We start from the raw sequence: 13,195 nt of genomic DNA, 5'->3' as shown, positions 1-13,195 counted from the left end.
GATAGACAAAGGAAAATGCACTTATTCTTTGGATACAATGCTTTGAACTGCACATGTATATGCCATAATCCATTGATTGTTTGATGTCATTCATCAGATTCCTTACCCTAAAAGTGTTTGCAAAAAATATTGAAAGAGGAGCAAGAAATGCACTTTATTGAAAGTGAACCACCCATTCTATGCACGATTCCCACATTTAATAAAAGCATTAGAGAGCCATTAAAACATGCAATTTTTAATATTTTCATGAGTAGCACATGTGAATTTGAATAGAATAGAATAAACAATAAGGCATTGTATGATAATAAAGCATGCATTTATTTTTTTTGTACAAGGATGCGTATGATAAAACAGTTGCAAAACTTCCTACTTTTATGTTTTGAAATTTTTAATTAAATTTGAGACTTGCAAAATTCTCAAAATAACTAAAAATATCTTTATCTACACAGCATGCACATCCCCTAATTTCAAAAATCACACTATGTGAACTAAGCTTAGTCACCCTTGAAGCATTATGTATTTGCTATGGAGATGTAACTCATTGACATAATGACTAAATATATCTGTTTTTGCAATTCAATTGCAAGATTAAGTCTATCATCCATAGTTCTTGTAAATATCGTGGGGAAATATATTTGATGGTTTACATATTATTTGATGCATCTTAATAAACATCAAAATAGCACAAAGAAGTCAAGTAAGGGTATAATGATGGTCTTCTAAGAGAAAGAATACCATCATGGAGTTTTTTTGTACTAGCTTTATGATATTATGGAGGGCATACAATGCAAAATATAAGTAAGCAATAGAATTGAATATCTTATTAAAATTCCAAGTTATATTAATAGACACCTATTTGACTCTCATCTTTTTAAAAGTTTCAAGGTACATAATAGGCATCTAATTTGGCTCTCACCTAGTTCCTCAATTATTTTTCCCATCTATACTTCCCATCTATAGGTTCTTAATCTCAACAAATTATTCCATAAATAAAACTTAACTTAAGGAGAAATATAATTGAAAAGAAATTCATTTTTAAGACAAGTGAAAAGGTGGAGTATCCAATTAAGCTAAGATGAGAAGGAAAGATTCCAAATTTTTATATAAAGGTCGGACATGAACTCAAGACATACATTTTCCACATGCATTAGATTTTACCACTAGGCTACATGCAATGTTGTGAATATAAGAGAGTTTAAGGGTTTTAATTCTTAACCTCACAAACAAGAGAGGAGGGGGACCCTCCCCTCATAAGTAGAGGGAAGTCCTCGTTAATCATCTCCTATTTACCCCTACCCTTGCCTTTTCACCTCTCCCCTCCTCCCTTTTCCACTAATTAATATATTTTTGAATTCTTTTTTATTGGAGGGATCTGAGCAATGATTGATGTTCATCTTGTAAAATCCTACATATGCAAATCATATCAAGAATAACTTCTTGTTAAGTATTTTAATACCTTCCATATCATCCTTTTAGCATATCAAGTCTAGAAGTATAATTTTTTGAATAATTTTGGGGTTTTCATACATGCAAAATGTTCAATCATTGGAGATCTACAAAGTTCTTTTAAGTACATATGCTTTAGGTTTTAAAAATAATACCTACTTGGGTTTTTTTCACCTAATATCTCATGAAGTTTTAATACTAATGCTAAATCTGCATTTGTACCTGCCCCTTAAATATCCTCATTAACATGTATACAATAAGATATTTTGTTATCAAAGTCAATGCCTAGTACTCGGCATTCTTATTTTATTGAATATTTTTATATGTCTTAGGCGAATGATAACCATTAATAAGATGTCCTATATAAGATAGGAAAATGATAACCATAAAGCTCTAGTATTTTATTAACTTACAAGAGCTTCAAGATATTGAGCTTGGTTGATTTCTCTATTCTATGGATGATGAGAATCTCTCTCTCTCTCTCTCTCTCTCTCTCTCTCTCTCTCTCTCTCTCTCTCTCTCTCTCTCTCTCTCTCTCTCAATTATCGAAGAAGATCATGGCCATTGGAATGTGTCATTGTTGCTGCTCTACTTGCTTTTTGTTGGTCACCCACACTTTGGCTTTGAACAATTAGATCTATAATTGAGGTTGTGACTGTATCATGGGTATTTTCACTCGAAAGACACATGGCACGTGTGTCTCAACTTGCCTGTGCTCTGCTCAATGTTGCTCCACACATATCATTACAAGACTAAAAGCCATTGTATGGGCTTTAGATCTCACGATTGGAGACGGGTTCATCTCATGAGCTCTTGGATGAATCCAAGGATCCAATTCATGAGAAATGACATGATGTGCATATCGTTGAATCAACTACTCATGAGGATCTAGTGGATCATAACACTCCACTTTGTCATCCATTGAATGACTAATTTAATATCTACACCATCAGAAATTTGAAATAGTTACTAAAAACAAGATTTTAATTAGGGACAACCCCTAGAGCTCACTGTGACTAGTGAAACCATGAGGTTTTTCCCATAAATTTAAGCAGTTCATCCATTCTCTAATTAAATCCTTATGAGGTATTTTTTACTCTAGCTTGCCCCATACACACTCTCTTTCTCATTTATTTATATTTAAAAAACATTTACTTTTACCCTTTATGCCTAAAGTTTTCCAGCTTTTTTATAATTAGACCTTTGGCACAATTTGCCACACCATTTATGTCAATTCCTTAAAGGCTAAGCATGTAGACAACATAATGTTAACATAGTTATGTCAAGTCTGATCCTTCAAAAGTAAATTGCTCACAAGTTGTCCTCCATTATGCTTCGCATGGGGCGAGAGCAACTTTTTGGAAAGAGAAATTGTCATATATCTAGAGGCAAGTCAAGCAAGTCTGTCTTTGCGTCAATTGGTTCATAGGTGCAAAAGATGGGTTATGTCAATTGTTCCGACCCAAATTTAAAAGAGATGCTCTCAAATCAACACGCCAACCAATCATGGAATTTGCAAAAAACATACATTGGGAAAATGCTCGAAATTATTTTTGGCATCTCAATGTAAACCTTCACTAATGCGTACCTGATTTTTAAGTTCACGTTCTTGAAAGGATGATTAGTTATGCGAAGAGCTTTAAAAATGCTACTTTCCAAAGGCAGCGAAAATAACTTGGCAATCAGGCTGGGATCTTGAAAGAGGACATAGATGCAAGGAATCCAGAATTTGGGACGCGTGCAAGGGTGACGCCTCAGTTACGTCTGATGAATAACGGAAGCTTGTCAATCAGTACGCTTGCGTCTACTGCTCTCTAAAGTCTAAAGAAAAAGATAAAGGAAAAGTGCAGTCGACTGCCGACTAGCCGATCTCTCGTCTATCTACTAAATTTACTAATCGATTCGTCATGTGGCAGACATGCATGAGTTTTCACATGATTGCCACGTAGGTGGCTGGCTTAACTAGCTGATAACTAGCCAACATCCCCACCTCGCAAGCTTATTACATGTGCAAATGTAACCTTTTAGCTTTGAGCTTACATGTGTCCTACTGATGGATAGGTTTGAGAGTATTATTCAATGGTCGTGTTGGACTCAATTCGTTATGCTGTTTGCGCTAGATCATGAAACCTTCGTGGACCTTAATCTATGGTTTGTCTTCAACACCTAGTATATTTTGAGGCTAGAGAGAAATAGTAAGTGAAGAGAGCGTGAACTCTAGTGATCTCTAGTGCAATCTAGCATCACTCAGAGCTCTTCGATTTGAGTTGTACTTACTACATACTAAGAGATATTTGCAATATTCATTCTAGAGCAAGTTGGACTCGTGTATAAATATTTGATAATGTAAAGGATTCCATAGTCCTTTCCCTCCACTCTTTTGTCCTTGTGCATTCTTACTCTTATCCACGCATCATAGCATGATCTAACCTTGTAATCTTTTAACTCCATTCCATTCCTTACAACCTTCCACTCTCTCCTTGCTCTCCAATTCTCATATCTAGTTCTCCCCCCCCTTTTGGCCTACATTTTAGTTTGCAACCATGTCATGCATGTGTTTCTACTGTGAAAACAAAAAAAGGTTGAAAGATCACCAATCAAAAGTTTGTCGAGTTAAGTCATTTTACAAGCAATTTGAACATTTTAAAAACCTTGCACATTTTGCATATTTGTTAGCCATCATGCCAAACACTCATTTGTGACCACATTAAGATCATTTAGAATTTTAAATTAACAAATCCTCATTAGCATCGATCTCATTGGAACACTTTTCTACTTGCTCAAACACAAGATTATCATGTAGGGGACTAGGAAGGGTACATGGCACCTACTTTATGAGGTAATTATTAGTATGCTCTCCCCTCATAGCATCAAATGCTCTTCTGTTTATGTATACATGTCCTAACATTTTTTCCCTATTTGAATACAAGCGATTCCTTATGAATGAGTACATAAACTTGTAGTTAGTCCAATTTTTCTTATGGGAGGAATTTCTAGAAGGTTACGAGAGAGATTTCATAGTAAGAGCTTGCAAGTGATGTTCCAATGCTTCATACTCCTCTTGCAATTTCCACATAAGCATACTTTTTGCCAATTATTATATTCTAAGTTTGTAAATAATCACTCTTTGTCTAGAAAATTAGATGATTTGTGAAGAACCACATAATGGTCTTTATTTTTCTCGAAGAACTTCCCTAAGAGCCCATGCCAAGACTGCATCATCTTCTCAATAGGGAGGTAATGTTAACATAGTTTGCCATCTTGTGGCTTCGTTCAATCTATAGCTCACCTCTTTATGACTTCTTAGGTCAATAGGGAAATATGGTTCATGGTTCGCAAAGTGCCATTTCCTCTCCTATCCCCGACAGCCTCCCTGCTCGGCCTCCCTATCCCTGACAGCCTCCCTGCCCGGCTTTGATGAAAGACCCCATTGCTACCGGTGTTGCCATGGATACCCTCCAGAATTGATTTGAGTTGCCCATGCATGACATTACCTCTAGAGCTCCCCCAGTTTCTTTTGTCATCTGTGATGCCTTTTGTTCTTAGATGTAGGCCACTGTTCATAATTTTTAGGTCCCAGAGTCATGCTTTGGACCACTCCCATCCTTGCCAATATTATGTAGTTTTGTCAAAAACATCTCATGGTAAAAAACCTAGTAAATATTTTCTCTTTACCCTTGATTGATATTTTGCACTTGCAAATCACTGCATTTGGGCTTTATTTTTAATGAGTTTTGTGTGGTCGAACCGAGGCTCTCCAAAGCTTCACATGCCAATAAGCCCAAACTTGCAAATCAAGTAGACCATCTCTTGAAATCAAATAGGTTTGAAACATTTATATAGTCTTTTTATTGTGAAAAGCACCTATATGCTTTTAGTGCTTTAGTCAAAACCTTAGCTTTTACATCAAACAAAATCAAGGGCATAAGATGAAACCAGATCAAGGGCTTAGATTCATGACATGTGGCTCAAGGGGCTGTGACAAAACCCAAACATCTCTGTAGGCTGCCTACTGTAAAGATGTCTCACACACTCATGTACAAGATCTTAAATAGGCAAATGGAAGAGCCCACTTATCTTTCATTAAGCACTCTACTTCCAAGTGTCCCACATGCAAGGAGTTGATTACATTATGTTCCCACATAGCACCCACATGTGTCTCAAACCTAACACATAAATAGAAAAATAGACACCCACTCGAACGTACCTCCCACATAGAATCACTAAGTATGGATGCTATGATCATCCATTTCTCAACAGATACAACCACCTTACTTGTGATGTAATGTACAACCTATACAATTAAAAGTGTTTTCCAATTGTATTGTAACCATGTCCAAAAATATGTTGTAAACATTTAATTCATCAACCTCCATAAGGGCTATGTTAAGGCCCTAAACCTTGGCCTTAAATAGGATTGTAAGCCTAAGCCTTAAACCTAGGCCTTAAGGCACTAAACTATGTCTTAATTAAGACCCTAGACCTAGGCCTTAATTAAGGCCATAAAATTAGGCTTAAATCAAGATCCTAAACATAGGCCTTAACAAGAAGATCTAGCCTCACAGTAGTAAGAGAAAGAAAGGGGGGATGATGCAGAGGAAGAACTGGCCTCACATCAGTAAGAGGAAGAACTAGCCTCACAGCTGTTGGCTCTTTCCCACGGCTTCTGCAAGAAGAGCAGGGTTTTCTTAATATGCGGGGTTCCAAGGCTTTTTGTCACCTATAGATATATCGGTGTTGTCATTTGTAGTATACGTGTAGCTTAGGACCTCGAGTCATACTCCAGTGAGAGATGTAGCCTTAAGTGTGGTAAGCAAACATGGTGCATGCATGTGTAAAAGGAACGTGTATCATCATGGTTAGGGTAATGAAGGCTTTCACCTTCATTGGGGGTTGTAGGGTTTAGGAGGAGATTCCAAGGTTTAAAGAGAGGTTCCAGAGTTTAGAAGAGGTTTCAGGGTTAGAAGGAGGTTCTAAGGTTTAGAAGGAGGTTCAAGGGTTAGAAGGAGATTCCAAGGTTTAGAGAGAGGTTCCAAAGTTTAGAAGAGGTTCTAGGGTTAGAAGGAGGATCCAAGGTTCAAGGTAGAGTACATGGAGAGAACTTGTCTCCCTCATAGATCATGGAGAGGAGGAGAAGAAGGAGGAGGAGGGAGAAGGAGGAGGGAGGAGGAGAAGGGAGGAGGAGAAGGGAGGAGGAGGAGGAGGAGGGAAGAGGAGAAGGGAGGAGGAGGGAGGAGGGAGGAGGAGGAGGAAGAGGGAGGAGGAGAAGGGAGGAGGAGGAGGGAGGAGGAGGAGGAAGAGGGAGAGGGAGAGGATGGGTTGCAAGGTTGGAGGAGAGGGGAGGATGTTGAGAGTTATGGTGCCATGAGCACATGTAGAGCAAAGGTATGAGTAAAGGGCAAGCTGCCACATGGCATGGAGGAGATATCCCACATGTGAGCAAGCAAATGGATGTAAATACCCTCACCTATAAAAGGGAGGTTCATTTGAAGTAATATCAATCAAGCACTTTGCACTATCTTAAGATTCTCTTTATGAGTCCAAGCTAATCTATCTTGGAACCTAATTGACTTGAGGTACATGTCATGAGCACTCTCTTCATAATGTTTCCACATAGGTTTCATCCACCTTAGAGTGCTCCATAGATCCTGAGGCACGCATGCTTTCTCATGGTATCAGAGCATAGGTTTAACTCTCCTAGTTTAGCTCATTAGTAGTTCACTAGGATTACTCCCATTCCTAGAGTAGTTTCATGAAATATTAGTTTTAGATCTCAAGAGTCCTTCATTTAGAGAGATTCATTCTGAATGAGAGATATGTTTAGAGGTTCTTAGAGAACTCCGAGCTCAAGAGAAAGATAAGGAGAGTTCCTGAGATTTCTGAGAGAAAATCTATCTTTGAGAGAGGTTTTTTTGAGTCCTAGTTTGAGGAAACTAGCTTCCTCGACTTCCTCCATGGTTCTCATACAGAGATCTCCAAGTTGCAACGTTGAGTCGAGGATTGCAGGCAGTTGGAGATGAAGCTACAACTAAAGAGTTCCATATAGCACCTGCTCCTCTGCAAAGGAGACCTCCAAGGTCTCCCAGCCGGCTCTCCATGCACTTGAACAATGACTCCTTCTATCCAACAAACAAACCGTTTTAGGCCAGATTTGCTCATATGGATGCATAGTATATGCACATAAGTCAGATGCATCTTTTGATGCTTTGAGCTTTGAGTTTTTTGTGATATTTCAGTCTATTGTGGCATACACATTTGGGTGCACCTGGTATTTGGTGTGATTCTCTCTTGAGGCACTAGCATTTGGGATTTTGCTTTATTTGCATCATGGCATCCTCTTCCATGTCGGAAAAGGAGTTTTTCAACATTAAAAAGTTTGATGGGACAAACTTTTCTTTGTGGAAAGAACAAATAAGGGATGTGCTTATTCAAAAGAAGCAGATTAAACCCTTGCAGGGATTGAAGCTAAGCCTGCAAATATGTCTGAGGATGATTGGAATGAGTTGGATGCATTAGCAAAGTCTACTATTAGACTTCATCTTGCAGAGTCAGTCTATTTCACAGTAGTAATAAATGAGCATACTATGGAAGATTTGTGGAAGAAACTGTGTGCCACTTATGAGAAGGAAACTGCCTCTAATAAAGTTTACCTCATGAAGAGGTTGTTTGAGCTGCAGATGAAGGAAGGGGTCTCCATTGCTTCTCACATGAATGAATTCAATATTATTTTCAGCCAGCTTCAGGCTCAGAAGATGAATTTTGATGCGGAGACTAAGGCAATATTTCTCTTATGTTCATTGCCATCCTCATGGGATACCTTCCGTACAGCTGTCAGTAACTCTACACCTGGTGGAGTACTGAAATTTGATGATGTTGTGGGTAGCTTGTTGGCCGAGGAGATTAGACGGAAGTCTATGGATGGCAACAAGCAGGATGCAGCCTTAAATGTGCAAAGGGGCAGATCACAGTTCAGGGGGAAGTCCCAAGAAAGAGGGAAGTCTCGTAGCAAATCCAGGGCACGGAACATTGAGTGTTACCATTGTGGCAAGAAGGGCCATATGAAAAAGGATTGCTACAAGCTGAAAAGAGAGCAAAAGGATAAGAAAAAGAATGCAAATTGGGGTGCAAATCAAAAGGAAGAGAGTCCAAGGGAGGACAAAGGAAAAGTGAAGATCGAGCAGATCAATGCAGTCACACATGATAGTAACAATGATGTTCTCTTCATGTCTAGTTTATCTGCAGAGTTGCTTACCACTTCAGATGATGCATATTCCCAGGATTGGATTTTGGATTCTGGTGCTTCATTCCATGTTACTCCCCATAGGGAATGGTTCTCCACTTATGATAGTGGAAAGACAGGTTGTGTGCATCTTGGAAATGACTATGCATGTGACATAGTGGGAGCAGGTGACATAAAGTTTTCTTTTGCAAATGGGTCTGCATTTGTTTTGAAACATGTGAGACATGTGCCTAAGATGACCAAGAGTCTTATTTCAATGGATCAGCTAGATGAGCTGGTTTTCACACCACTTTTGGCTTTCAGAGTTGGAAAATTCAGAAGGGCTCTATGCTTTTGGCCAGGGGTGCCAAGTGTGGGACTTTGTATCCCTTACATGTATCAGGGGTATTTGATCATGTTGTTGCAATAACCGAGAAGCCAAGCACTTCTTTGTGGCATTGCAGGTTGGGGCACATGAGCCAGAATGGAATGAAACTCTTATGCCGTTTGGGTTATGTACCGTATTTGAGTTTCTTTGATTTTGAATTTTGTGAGCATTGTCTCTATGGGAAGCAGACTAAATCAGCCCATAAAAGAAGGGGAAAGAAAGAGTTTGAAATGCTTGATTTGGTGCATTCAGACGTATGTGGTCCCATGCCTACACGGTCATTAGGCAGGGCTGAATACTATGTGACATTCATTGATGATGCAACTAGGAAAGTGTGGGCTTATGCTATAGCTCAAAAGAGTGATGTGTTCCAGGTATTTCAGAAATGGCTGGCCTTGGTTGAGAATCAGTCAGGTAGAACGCTTAAATGTCTACGGACTGACAATGGTGGAGAGTATCTCTCTCATGACTTTCAGCATTTCTGTGATACTCGTGGGATTAAGAGGGAGCTTACATCCCCTCGTACTCCAGAGCAAAATCCAGTTGCAGAAAAGATGAACCGTACCATTCAAGAAAGGTTGCAATGCATGCTTTCCAATGCAAGTCTTTCTGGTGGTTTTTGGGCTGAGGCAATGAAGACTACAGTGCATGTGATCAATAGATCACCTAGTAAGAGTTTGGATGGTGGTATTCCTAAAGAGGCATGGAGCAGCAAGAAGCTCTCTTACTCTCATTTGCATATATTTGGGTGTGAGGCATATGCACATGTGCCAAAAGAGCTTCGAAAGAACCTAGAACCTAAGTCTAGGAAATGCATCTTTCTAGGTTATGGTGAAAGTGGAGAGATGGGCTATCGTCTCTGGGATCCAGAAGCAAAGAAGCTCATACACAGCCATGATGTGGTCTTCAATGAGAAGAAGATGCATAAGGCACCCATGAGGGATGTGGAAATGAGGAGAATCACTTTCCAGGATGTGAATCCACCTGCATATGTTGATAGACAGCAAGCTGTTCATGCACCAAAATGGTACAACCAAGTACTCCCACAGGTATACAATCAAGGGTAGATGATGGATCATCTATTGGTGGAAATGATGAGCCAAATGTGGCTGATATGCAAGTGGGACAGCAAGCTGAAATGCCCTTGAGAAGATCATCTAGAGTGTCTAGACCGCCTGATAGGTTTGTTCCAGGGGTAAACTATGTGATGCTTACTGATTGCGGGGAGCCTTCTTGCTACAAAGAGGCTATGATGCGTGAGGATCAATGCAAGTGGGAGTATGCTATGCAATCAGAGATGAGTTCACTTATGAAGAATAAGACTTGGGACTTGGTTTCTTTGCCACATGGAAAGAAAGCATTGTCATGTAAATGGGTCTACAGAATGAAGGTCACAGGTGATGATGTGCCTAGGTACAAGGCCTGTTTGGTTGCTAAAGGGTTCAAGCAAGAGAAGGGTGTGGACTTTGATGAGATATTCTCTCCGGTCGTGAAGATGACCACACTTAGATGCATGCTTGGACTAGTGGCATCAGAGGATATGGAGCTTATGCAAATGGATGTCAAGACAGCTTTCTTGCATGGGGATTTGCATGAGGAAATTTACATGGTGCAGCCGGAAGGCTTTGAAGAAAAGGGCAAAGACCATTTAGTTTGCAAACTGAAGAAGAGTCTCTATGGTCTTAAGCAAGCACCTAGAGAATGGTATCAGAAGTTTGATGCTTTCATTCAGTCCCAGGGTTTTAGAAGAAGTGAAATTGATCACTGCCTCTACACTAAAAGGGCTAAGGATAATAGCCTGATAATCCTGGCACTATATGTGGATGATATGCTATTGGCTAGCAAGAATACTTATGAGCTAGATGCATTAAAGGCCAAGTTGCATGAGGGATTTGGGACTTGCAAGTCATATTCTTGGTATGCGCATCACGCGTGATCGGAGTAGGAAACTCCTTTGGCTTTCACAAAAAGAGTATGTTACAAAAGTATTGCAGCGTTTCAATATGGAGGGGGGGAAGGCAGTGAGTACTCCATTGCCTCCATATGTGAAACTGAGTCATACAGATAGTCCCAAATCAGAAGAGGAGAGGGCCATGATGGCTAAGGTTCCTTATGCATTAGCGGTTAGGAGTCTTATGTATGCTATGATAGCTACTAGACCAGACATTGCATTTGTAGTGGGAGTTGTTAGCAGGTATATGGCTAATCCAGGAAAGAGGCATTGGGAGGCAGTTAAGTGCATCATGAGGTACATGAAGGGTACCAAGGAGATGTGCATCTGCTTTGGTAAAGGAGACATGCGTGTACTTGGGTACACAGATTCAGACTATGCAGGGCATGTGGATAGTAGGAGATCCACTTCTGGTTATGTGTTCACCTTTGCAGGTGGTGCAGCATCGTGGATGTCTCGTGCACAGAAGTGCATTGCTTTGTCTACCACAGAGGCTGAGTATGTTGCAGCCACAGAGGGTTGCAAGGAGGCTATATGGCTTGATCGGCTAGTGGGAGATTTGGGGATTCATACAGGTGTACCGACATTGCATAGTGATTCCATGAGTGCTATTCAGCTAGCACAAAATCCGGTCTTTCATGCAAAGACCAAACACATTGAAGTCAGGTACCATTTCATCAGGGAGGTACTTGAGGACAAGTGCATAGAGCTTGTCAAGGTTCATACAGATGATAACCCTGCAGATATGCTGATGAAGAGTCTACCTAGTCAGCAGTTTGAGTATTGTCGTGTATTGATGGGCATTGGATAGTATGCTCACTGGTTCTTCTCCCTTAAAGGCACATTGTCCTTTAAGTGGGAGGTTGTGGGGGTTAAAGGTCACTGTGCCTTTACCCCAGTTATGTACAATACTCAAACACATATATAAATGAATGAAAAAGAAGATTAGGGTGGTTCTGCACCCACCAAAACTTGTGTGGCTCTCTGTCTCTCTCTCTTCTTCTTCCGTTCTTGCTTCCGTTGAGAGCACTCTCATATGATGCGTGAGGATCAACGCAAGTATGAGTATGCTATGCAATCAGAGATGAGTTCACTTATGAAGAATAAGACTTGGGACTTGGTTTCTTTGCCACATGGAAAGAAAGCATTGCCATGTAAATGGGTCTACAAGATGAAGGTCACAGGTGATGATGTACCTAGGTACAAGGCTCATTTGGTTGATAAAGGGTTCAAGCAAGAGAAGGGTGTGGACTTTGATGAGATATTCTCTCCGATTGTGAAGATGACCACACTTAGATGCATGCTTAGACTAGTGGCAGCAGAAGATATGGAGCTTATGCAGATGGATGTCAAGACAACTTTCTTGCATGGGGATCTGCATGAGGAAACTTACATGGTGCAGCCGGAAGGCTTTAAAGAAAAGGGCAAAGAGCATTTAGTTTGCAAGCTAAAGAAGACTTTCTATGGTCTTAAGCTGGTCTTAAGCAAGTGCCTAGAGAATGGTATCAGAAGTTTGATGCTTTCATTCGGTCCCGAGGTTTTAGAAGGAGTGAAATTGATCACTGCCTCTACACTAAAAGGGCTAAGGATAATAGCCTAATAATCCTGGCACTATATGTGGATGATATGCTCTTGGCTAGCAAGAATACTTATGAGCTAGATGCATTAAAGGCCAAGTTACATGAGGCCTTTGATATGAAGGATTTGGGACTTGCAGGTCATATTCTTGATATGCGCATCACGCGTGATCGGAGTAGGAAACTCCTTTGGCTTTCATAGGAGTATGTTACAAAAGTATTGCAGTGTTTCAATATGGAGGGGGGAGGGTAGTGAGTACTCTATTGCCTCCATATGTGAAACTGAGTCATACAGATAGTCCCAATCATATGAGGAGAGGGCCATGATGGCCAAGGCTCCTTATGCATCAGTGGTTGGGAGTCTTATGTATGCTATGATAGCTACTAGACCAAGCATTGCATTTGCAGTGGGAGTTGTTAGCCGGTATATGGCTAATCCAGGAAAGAGTCATTGGGAGGCAGCTAAGTGCATCATGAGGTACATGAAGGGTACCAAGGAGATGTGCATCTGCTTTGGTAGAGGAGACATGCGTGTACTTGGGTACATAGATTCAGACTATGCAGGGCATGTGGATAGTAGGAGATCCATTTCTAGTTATGTGCTCACCTTTGTA

Source organism: Dipteris shenzhenensis, chromosome 24 (genome assembly GCF_047967505.1).
Source record: "Dipteris shenzhenensis isolate YYH24624 ecotype China chromosome 24, Dip_SZ_1.0, whole genome shotgun sequence".
Classification (NCBI taxonomy): domain Eukaryota; kingdom Viridiplantae; phylum Streptophyta; class Polypodiopsida; order Gleicheniales; family Dipteridaceae; genus Dipteris; species Dipteris shenzhenensis.
The sequence above is the reverse complement of the archived record's forward strand: the minus strand, read 5'-3'. Positions refer to the sequence as shown.